The sequence below is a fragment of the Lepus europaeus genome, chromosome 7 (assembly GCF_033115175.1).
Source record: "Lepus europaeus isolate LE1 chromosome 7, mLepTim1.pri, whole genome shotgun sequence".
Taxonomy (NCBI): domain Eukaryota; kingdom Metazoa; phylum Chordata; class Mammalia; order Lagomorpha; family Leporidae; genus Lepus; species Lepus europaeus.
The window spans coordinates 19,980,170-19,991,133 of NC_084833.1; positions in this window are offsets into that span (position 1 = coordinate 19,980,170).

Here is a 10,964-nt window from a genome sequence, read left to right on the forward strand (position 1 = left end):
TCCGTGCCGGTGCCAGACTCCAGGTCCTGGGCACGAGCCGCTGTCCCTCTGTCCCTGGTTGCCAGACCTGGAGCCCCCTACCCCTCCTGCTGCCCAGCCAGCCTTGCCCCAGCCCCCTCAGAGCCCAGGGCCAGGCCCTCAGGCCGATCCCCTGGGAGCCCATGGCTCCTGAGAGGACAAGGCAGGACGCCCTGACCCTGGAGGTCTGGCTGGTGAATTTACATTCTTTTATTATTATTATTATTATTTGAAAGTTAGAGTTACACAGAGAGAGGAGTGGCAGAGAGAGAGAGAGAGAGAGAGAGTCCCTCCATCTGCTGGTTCACCCCCCAATTGGCCGCATCAGCTGGAGCTGCGCCGATCCAAAGCCATGAGCCAGGAGCTTCTTCTGAATCTCCCATGCGGGTGCAAGGGCCCAAGGACTTGGGCCATCTTCCACTGCTTTCCCAGGATGGGAAGTGGAGCAGCCGGGTCTCGAACCAGAGTCCACATGGGATGCTGGCGCTTCAAGCCAGGGCATTAACCCACTGCCCCACAGTTCTTAAGGAGCCTCCCAGGATGTCTCACAGGTGGTGGCCCTGGCTCTGCTTCTAGCCCAGTGATAACAAAAGTCTGTGGCCTGGTAGCTCCAGGAGGAATTATCTCACTTAACAGGTAAGAGAAGGAAGGCTCCCAAAGGCACGGGGTGGGGGGGCCGGACCCCCTCCTCCCCTCCCCCTCCCCTGCACTCCCCCCACACCCCCAGGTCCTGAGAAGATTCCAGTGGCTCCCGCAGCGCCCTTGAATCCTAAATAGAAACAGCTCTAAACTCAAAATAACTGTAAGGAAATCCCATGATGACAACAGTATTTTGTGTTTTTTTTTAATATTACATTTTTGACATATTGAATTGTTTAAAACATCGCCCCTGCCCTGCTTCTGGGGCGCCCGGAGCCAGCCCCTGTCCCCAGTGCCCCATCCAGTGTGGGGGCTGGGCGAGGGCAGGCGCCCACCCCGTCCCAGGCCTGGTCCTTCCCCAGCGGGGGGAGGGGCTTCTCAGGCTTTTCCTGGAGGGAGTTTAAGCTGAAGCCTTTTGCTTTCTCAGCTTCTGGGGGGCAAAGCCCAGGACCCCCCACCTGGAGAGGGACCCCTGTACTCCCTGTTTAGAGAAGAAGGCAGTGACCCGGGATGGGGGGGACCGAGGGGTGCTGCTCTCCTCCTGGGACCGCAGGTGTCAGGTGACGCTGCGGAACAGAGAGGTGGAGGACCCAGGAGCTAGGAAAGCCGGGCTGTGTGTCCTTCCCTGTGCACTAAGCCTACAGCAAGACTGCAAGCACTGGTCCCTGTAACGCAGTCAGCTCATGGCTGGCTTCCGGGCACTCCCCGGCACTCCCCACCCCCGTGAGCCAGCTCGGCACCCTAAGGACGAGCACTGGAGTAGGAGTCAAGACACCTGCGTCTCACATGGGCTCTGTCACGGATGGACAGGGTGACCTTGAGCCATCCCCAAGCCCCTCAGGGCCTCAGTTTCCCCATCTGAACGATGGGCCAGTGGGACCAAGTGACAGCCCCAGTCGCTTTCAGAGCTGAGCTGCCATCACCCTGTCCCGTTCGTCCCTCGTGGGCTCAGTTACACGTCTGGATCTCCAGGAACCCTGCCTCAAGATCCCTAAGCTCTGAGCCTGGCTGGGGACCCTCTGGAGCTGCCCTCCCCTCTTGGGGTCCCCCGCCCATTCCCAGGCAGGTTGTGGGACCCCCTTCATCAATGCCCAGCCCCGGAGACTTGGGAGGCCGAGGCCACGCTTGGCCGGTGCCTTGGGGCTGACAGTTTTCCTTCTGCTGTGCTCACGGGGGCAGGGCCGTCCTGGGTGTGAAACAAGCCCCTCTGGGCGGCTCAGGGAGCCTGGGAGCCCCGCGCCTCCGCAGGGTTTTTGGCAGTGACTCAGGCCTCCGCGATCGCCGCGGCCACGATGACTCCTAAAATTGGTTATTTTTCACTGTTGCCTCCACTGTGTGGGCCTTTTTTTTTTTTTTCAATGTGCATTCACCAGGCTGGGGTGGGGTGGGGGGAAGGGGTGTGAAGCGAGGCAGAAGGAAGAGAAAGAGAAAGAGAGGGGGCGGGCAAGCCGGACAGAAGAGAGAGGCCAGCGTGGCTGTGGGATTCTCACCATCTGCCAGGCTGCCCTGGCCCTGGGTGGGGGCGGGGCAGCAGGTGTGGGGGTGGGCGGGCAGTTCTCACCAGGCTTCTCAGAGGCCAGGGATCAGCGCCTGGGGGAGGAGGGGGGGACAGCTGAGCCCATCCTCTCCCTTCCCCCCCTCCCCCCTTCCCCACACTTTTTATCTTGAGTGCTAGGCACACAGACAATAAGGGGAACAGGTGCAGGCCTGCCCCCAGCTCCTCACAGGCAGCCGGCCCTGGGCCCTGGGAACCCTGCTGTCACCTCCCACCTCTGCCCCAGGCCCTCAAGAGCTATAGGCGGGTCAGCTTGGGGAGGGATGTCTGTGGGGGCCTGGGGGTGGTACAGGATGGGGGTGGGGTTCCGAAAGGTTTCCGGAGTAATTAATAGTCAAGCTGCGGTGAGAGAAAGACAGGCAGGAGCAGACAGAGACCGGGGCCGGACGGGGTGCAGGTCCCAGCACAGGCGAGTTCGAGGTCCTGGACAGTGCGAGACCCAGGAGAGGCACTGGGAGCGGATGCTCTCCCCGCCCAGCTGCCAGACTATGAGCTTCTCTAATGCCAAACTGGGTGCGGTCACCACCCGGCTCTGTGTGTACGGAGTGTGTGTGCACGCATTCACTCCTCCACTTGTCTTAGCTGGAGCAATTTAAACTTCATTACCAAGCTCGCAGAATGAGGTGGCAGATCTGTGCTGGCCTGTACCCTTGGGCGGCAACGTACTGCTGCGCAGGCTGTGCACTGCATCACTCCATCTGCCGTAGGAGAAACACCCCACGGCCCTGCTCTGGAGTGTCAATTATTAGCAGGAATGCTTCTCCCCCACCCCTCTCTCTCCTTACATAATCTGTTTGGAATAAGCTGCTGGGAATACAGTGGGGAGTGCGACAGAGAAGATAAAGTTCAGGTGTGCTGTGAGTTGGGGGTCTGGGAAGACCTCTGCCCAGGTGATCTTTCAGCTAAGACCCGTGGTGAGAGGGAGGCGGCCACGAAAGAGGCCTGTGGGAAAAGCGTTTACAGTGAGGGGAACAGCATATGAAAGGGCCAGGGCTGGAAAACAGTTCAGCAAATACAGGAAGCAGGAAGGCAGCTCCGGTCTGGCTTCCCGGAGAGAGTGAGAGGAGAGGGCCAGGGCGCGGGGATCAGAGTGGCTGCAGGCACAAGTGGGCTTTCCTCCGAGAGGGAAGCCAAGCTTCAGAGTCTCTGGTTTGCTGCTGAGAGGGCGCTCCTGGGCTGCTGGCTGGGGCGTGGCCTGGGGGAGGCAGCCCCAAGGGCTGGGGGAGCAGCTAGCAGGAATGACAGGCGACCTGACCTGCCCAGAGCTGACAGTGGCTGGGGGGAGGCGAGACCGATGGCAGCAGCCAAGCTGGAGGGGGACACAGAGCACAGAGGACAAAACGTGGGGCTGGGGACTCCTGTGACTCTCAGCAGTAATAGGAACAATCACATTATCGTTATTACTCATGAGTACTTCGCACATTTTTAAAAATTTGTTTATTTATTTAAAAGGCCCAGGGAGAGAGAGAGAGAGAGAGATCTTCCCTCCCTCCGCTGTTTCACTCCCTAAATGGTCACATCCACCCGGGCTGGGCCAAGCCAAAGCCAGGAGCCTGGCGCTCCATCTGGGTCCCCCCTGTGGGTGCAGGGTCCCAAGCACTTGGGCCATCTTCTGCTGCTTTCCCAGGTGCACTAGCAGAGCTGGATCAGAAGGGGAGCAGCCAGGACTTGAACCAGTGCCTGCATGGGATGCTGGGGACACGTGGGGACTTAACCTGATACAAAATACTTGGCATTTTACAGCCACTTTCAGCACTTGTAGAAGCAGACAAGGTGCTAGGCACAGTCCCATTTCCAGCTGTGTAAACTGTGGAGCCCTACTAGAGCACCCACTGCCTGGAGGACACTTGTGGGAACTCCCCCTCCACCCGCAGGGACTCCCCCTCCACCCGCAGGGACTCCCCCTCCACCCGCAGGGACACCCCCTCCACCCGCAGGGACACCCCCTCCACCTGCAGGGACTCCATCTCCACCTGCAGGAACCCCCCTCTACCCACAGGAAACCCCCCTCCACCCGCAGGAACCCCCCCTCCACCCGCAGGGACACCCCCTCCACCCGCAGGGACACCCCCTCCACCTGCAGGGACTCCACCTCCACCCGCAGGAACCCCCCCCTCCACCTGCAGGGACTCCACCTCCACCTGCAGGAACCCCCCTACACACGCAGGAACCCCCCCTCCACCCACAGGAACCCCCCCTCCACCTGCAGGGACTCCATCTCCACCCGCAGGGCTCTCCCTCCACCTGCAGGAACCCCCCTTCCACCCGCAGGGACTCCCCCTCCACCCGCAGGAACCCCCAGCTCCACCCGCAGGGACCCCCCTCCACCCGCAGGGACACCCCCTCCACCTGCAGGGACTCCATCTCCACCTGCAGGAACCCCCCTCCACCCGCAGGGACTCCACCTCTACCCGCAGGAACCCCCCCTCCACCTGCAGGGACTCCACCTCCACCTGCAGGAACCCCCCTCCACACGCAGGAACCCCCCCTCCACCCACCCACAGGAACCCCCCCTCCACCTGCAGGGACTCCCCCTCTACCTGCAAGGACTCCCCCTCCGCCTGCAGGGCTCCCCCTCCACCTGCAGGGACTCCCCCTCCACCTGCAGGACCTCCCCCTCCACCCACAGGAACCCCCCCTCCACCCGCAGGGACTCCCCCTCCACCCGCAGGACCTCCCCCACCCCATACCTCTCTCTCTGCACCTGGCTGCGTGTCCAGGAAGCCTGGGGTGCAAAGTCCTCCTCTGGGAAGGGCTGCGGGGCTGCCAGACTCACGGGTCTCTGTTTACTGCCCTGGCTTGAGAACGCATTCTAGCAACGGCCAAACACAGGGCAGCTGCAGCCCGGCAGGCTGCGCCTTTCGCCGAAGTAGGAGAGGCTATAAACCAGTCATTTATTTATGCTCAGAACACTTCCTTCTGCCAGGCCCTCCTGGGTCCCCCTCCTCAGCCCCACCCCTGAGGGAACTGAAGCCAAAGGAGGCCAGTGCTTGGCTGAGCACCTACTCTTGGCTGCTCCTTAACTGCTTCTCATTGAATGATCCAAACCTACTGCTGAGAGGGAGGTTAGAGACAAAGGCGCTGGAGACTCCCACCTGCCCAACCACAGTTGGAATCCAGGCTGTTCCTTAAGGCTGCTGACCTGGGGAGAGTGACTTATCCAGAAAATGGAGATCTTGGGTGCCCGTTTGAGTCTTGGCTGCTCCACTTCTGATCCAGCTCTCTGCTGTGGCCTGGGAAAGCAGTAGAAGATGGCCCAAGTCCTTGGGCCCCTGCACCTATGTAGGAAGAACTGGAGGAAGCTCCTGGCTTCAGATCGGCTCAGCTCAGGCCATAGCAGCCATTTGGGGAGTGAACCAGCAATTAGAAGATTCCCTCCCTCCCTCCCCCCCCCCCCCTCTGTAACTCTGATTATTAAACAAGTAAATAAATCTTTAAAAAGAGAATGGAGATCGTCCCAGGTGCTTCCTCCCCAGGGCGGGCACGTGGAATTCACGAAGTCAGCCACTGGCAGGTGCTTGGCCACGGTGCTGGCAGGTAGTAAGTGTTCACTAAACACCAACAAGCCTCCTGAGACGGGGGTTGCAATTATTCCTATTTCCCCAGCAGGGAAACAGAGCCCCAGGGAGGCTGCAGACTGTACAGCTCAGACCAGGCACCGCCAATCCGACACTCAGTCTGACAGGGGTCACCTCCCTGTGTGGGATGGGGCGGGGTGGGGCGGGGTGGCTGGGTGAAGATGAGTTCCACCCAGAGCCATGGACGCTGGCTTGGAGGCCTCAGGGGGACAGACAGATGACCACAGCTTCGGTGATGTGGTGTGGCAGGTGCTGGCCCGGGGCTCCCATCCCTGGGGAGGGTGAGGGGGGGTGAGGGGGTGGGGTGCAGGGAAGGACTGAGCCGAGAGGAGATCCTGCCATGGAGGAGAAGGGTGTTCTTAGCAGACGGGGAGGGGTTGGCGTGGGGGTGGGGCTGAAGCCCCTGAGCATTTGGGGCAAATACTGATCTTGGATTCAACAGACCCCCACCACCGTGAGCTGCAAGGTGGGAGATGGAGAAACCAGCTTTAGGGCTGACAGATCTGAGGACTGAAATCCCTGGTGCATGAAGCCAGCCGCATCTGAGCCTCAGTTTCCCACTGAAAAGAATGGGCTCGCTCGAAGCGGCTGCCAGGAGTTGGAGATGCACGGGAAGTCACCAAACAGGTTGCTTTTTCCTCATCTTCTTATCCAAAGTCAGGGTGAGGGTGGGGCCGCAGGGGCGACCGCGCATTGGGGAGGGCGGCTCTGGCTCAGTTTCTGGGGTCCCTGGGGGCGGGGAGCAGAGAATCTGTCTCCAGGATCCCCTTCGCCCAGTGTGGAGAGCTGCACGTAGCCACGCTGTGGTTAACCCTGCTTCGGGCCGCCAGCCTGGGCTTGGGAGGAGGAGAGCGCAGAGCGGCACGGATGAGAGTTGTGGCAGGTGCTCCCTCCACCCGCCGCGCAGTCCAGAGCCAGGAAGTCTCGGAGCCCCCAGCCCGGACCGCAGCGGCGCGCCGATCGGCGGCCTCCGGGAGCCCCCCAGCCCTCCATTAACGCGCGGCCAGCGGCTTGCCAGGGGCCCCGCGCCTCCTCAAAGCAATTACATAAGGATCCTCCTCGGGGCGCGGCGCGCGGGCAGCCTCTGTGGCTGCCGTCCGACTCGGCAGGGGCCTCGCGAGTCTCCATCAACCGCTCGCTCAGAACGCCGGGCTGGGCGCAGGCTCCATAGACTGGGGTCCGGGTGCCTCCTAGGCCCGCCCCCGCGCCTGCCCTCAGAGCCTCCGGCGACCACCTTGTCCTGGTCTCTGGAATGCAAACCACGTTCCAGATTCCCAGCCCATGCAGTCTAGGCCCACGGCTTCCACAAAGGAGGTTCTCCAGAGGGCCTCAGTCCTCCCTGTAAAATGGGCCAACAATACCCAAGCATCAGTTCAAATGAGGTCATCCAGGAATCTTTGCAACCCTGAAGCAGTGCTTGGCAAGCTTTGGCTTCTGCAGCACCCACCTGCCAGGCCTCCCCCAGGCTCCTGATTCTGTTGGTCAAAGCCGCCTGGGAAGCTGCATTTCTAACAAGCCGCTGCCGCCGCCGCCTCCTCCCCTCTCCTGCACAAGCCAACCATGCTCTGAGAGCCACCTGACTCTGAAGGGGTTTGACCAACAAGAATCTGCTTGGCACATGTTCCCGTGGGTCTGCCAAACTTGGGTGCTGACACTGCCCTGGCCAGCAACACAGCCAGCGGCATCTGGGGCTCCAATCCTGACCTCACCGATTTCCATGGGCCTCAGTAGGCCACGCCCCCTGGGACTCAGCATCCTCTTGGGCAGCAGGCAGGTGAGGTGCTGGCCAGTCCAAAGCCATGGCCCCATAGCTGTAACCTGTCACAGTGAACGGGTTCCAAATCTGCTACCTTCCTCCCCCCGCCCAACAGCAATTCTTTCCTTGGTTAGGGCCAGGCTCCTGGAGAGTCTGCACCCAGCTTGAAGGGTCCAGGCTCCCTCCCAGGTCAGCTTTGGGACTGCCCCTGTAGCATCAGCACACAGCACTGGGGGTGCAGGCTTAGGCTCCCAGCCAGCCCTGCAGACACCAGCCCCCTCCCCCAGCACTGGAGGCGGATTCCTGCAGCCAGCCGGCCACACCAGCCTCCCCGACCCCTCCCACTGACATTTCCACCCGACCATTCGACCATTCATTCACTGGGCCCACCAACACTCAGGGAGCACCTGCTGGGAGGCGGGCCCTGAGACTGACAGGCCGTCCCCCTTAATCCAACTAAGCTGTGCGTCAGCGTGATTTTCATCTTTCCGTTTGACAGATGAACAAACTGAGGGTCAGAGAGGCCGAGCAACTTGCCTAATGCCATGAACTGACTTAGCAGAGGATCGGGCTTTGAGCCTCAATCCAGGTCGGTCTAATTCTCCATCCTCCTCACTGGAAGCAGGAAAGGGCTGGCCTTGGCCTTGCAGTCAGACTCATCGCTTTGGAGACACCTGCTCCTGGCTGCGTCCGCCCCCGCTGGATCGGTTCTCTCTCCCGCAGGTAAGGAATTGCCTGACATTTTGCGGTCGCAGGGCACCCACAGCCAGCAGCGGCTTGGTGGGGATGAGTCACAAGAGAAAGGCAGCTGGGGGAGGCGGTGTGGGGAATAGGAGGCCTGGTCAGCCTCCCCTGGTTGGAGGCAGGAAGCATGGGTCAGGCCTTCCCCAGGGAGGGGGCTGCGGAGCCCAGGACCACCAGGGGCAGGGACGGAGGCCTCTCACCAGGCAGGCCTAGAGCTGGGGCTGTGCGGGGAGGGGGCAAGCCAGCCAAGGGGGCCTGGGGGCAGCCCAGCTCCCTTGCCTCGCTCCCTGTGTGCCTGGGGCAGCTTCAACTAACCCTGGCTTGACACCTGTCACCCCCGGGCTGCCCTTGGCAGCCAACCCAGCACCCCTACTCCGGAGGCCCTCTCTCTCCCCTCCCCCTGGGCTGCCCATAAGAACCCCAGCCACAGCACGGAAGGCGGAACGTGCACCTGCTCCCTTGAACTTCGAATCACGCCCAGGACGGTTGGCCTCATCATTCTCCCCAATTTACAGGTGAGGGAGCGGAGCCGAAGTTTCAGAGAAGTGGAATCCTGGGTCTGGGGTCCCACGACCAGGATTTAACTCCAGTTCTGGCAGCTCCAGGATCCCAGAGTTCCCTCACACCAGGTCTCTGACAGCATCCTCCCCTCCATCCAGAGGGCGTCCCTGCCCCCCCCCCGTTGCGGTCCCCCAGCCTCTCTCCTCCACCCCCACGCGCTGACACTGGCCCCACTCCGCAGGGATTCCCACCCCAGACCCAGCCACACACCGCCATCCCCACCTGCGCAGGCTCCGACACACAGGCACACCTGCACGCACGCACTCACTCACCCCTGGGCACAAAGGATACAGCTGCCCTTACTAAGGAAGATCAGGCCCGATGGGGCTTCAGCTGCTCCCAGACTCCCACGGGACCACCTTCTGGCTCCACCCCCCCCCCACACACACTCCCAGAGCTTCTTGGGAGGAATATTCCACCATGAAGCATCACAGTCCTAATGATAACCGCAAATCAGCATTTGCAGTCCAAGAACCTTTCACAGATCCCACACACTTGATTCTCACCAGCTCTGAGAGGCAGCACGGCAGAGGGTCACAGAGCGAAGCCTGCACAGAGCCAGGGTCCCCAGCTCCTCCTCTCGCCCTGCAGGTCCTGGTCTTTGTCCTGTACGGCAAATCACATGGACAGCTCCTTGGCACCACGCACAGAGACCTACTCTAGTCTTGCATTAGGATGGGGCGCTTTGCAAACCCCCTAGCAAGCTGAGCTGTTTCCTGCCCCGTGAAAAGATAAGCTGAAGAGGACAACAACAACAGAATGGCAGTCTCTGGAATGCTCCCGAACCAGATGCACAGGACATCAGAAAGGGCACAGAGAACCAAGCTGCCACCCGTGGCGCCGGCATCCCATACTGGGGCACCAGTTCCAGTCCTGGCTGCTCTGCTTCTGATACAGCTCCTTGCTAACGTGCCTGGGAAAGCAGGCTTGGGCCCCTGCCATCCATGTGGGAGACCCGGCCTGACCCAGTCCCGGCCGTTGCAGCCAGCTGGGGCAGTGAACCTATAGATGGAAGCTCTCTCTCTGTCTCTCTCTTCTAAATAAATAAATACATTCTTAAAATGTGTTCGGAGGAATAGACTAAGAGCCTCTCGATGGTGTTTTGGGGAGGGTGGGTGCGGCATGGTGATGGGAGATCTCTTCCTTCTCTTCCAGCACTGTTGCTCCCACAGGGAAGAGGCTGCCTTAGCGGTAGCAAGCGTCCCCTCCCCCTAGAGCAGCCTGCCCAGAAGCCTGGGAGGAGCTGACACCGGGGGCGGGGCTCACACCTTAGGTGGTGGTGTTTGCTGACCTTTGAGCTCTGGATGTCAGGATTCTGCCTTCTCTTATCGCATGCAAGCTGTTTCCGCTGCTGCACCTGACTCTTTGGAAGCATAGGCATCTCCCAGGGGTCTGGGGGCCCTCCAGGGACGGAACCCAGTCCTCGGCACCCAGTGTATGGCCTAGGCGAGAAGAAGGGCACAGCTGAGACTCTCTCCTCCGCAGAGGAAGATGGCACAGCCTTGGCGCTGTGTGTGCTCCCGGCCTGCCTGCTGGTGGGCTTAAGGTGACTGTGACATCCAGAGCTCAAAGGGCATCCCCACTGAACACGCACATACAGTGTAATCACTCCCCTGTTGCCCCTCTTCAGCCCTTCCTGGTGTCTGCTTGTATGCTGCTGGTGACGGGGTGCTCACTCCCCGCACAAGGCTGGGGTCCCTCCCTTGAGCAGCCCAGAGCCCAGCCCACAGGAGAGGCAGAAGGGGGAGCAACCAGCCCGCAGGAGAGGCAGAAGAGGGAGCGAGGACTGAAGGGTGCACCTGCACATGGGTGTCTGACCAGTCTCCCTCCCCCTTTTGTAATCACCAGGATTCCGGCATGGGAGCTGTATCCCGCACCTTTGTATTCCAAAGACCCCCACTTCACGTGAGAGTTTGATTAAGTTCCACCTTGGAACAGCAGCCGATCAGTTTGACCACGTGGCACCTTGGGGGGCTTTCAAACCCTACCCAAGCCATCGCAACACCCCAAAGCGATGCTGGCCCGGCGGCGTCATTCTTCCAGGGCTTGGTTGCTCAGTCATTCACTACCGGCTATCCCCAGCCAAGTGCTCGGCGGGGAGCAGAGCCGGATT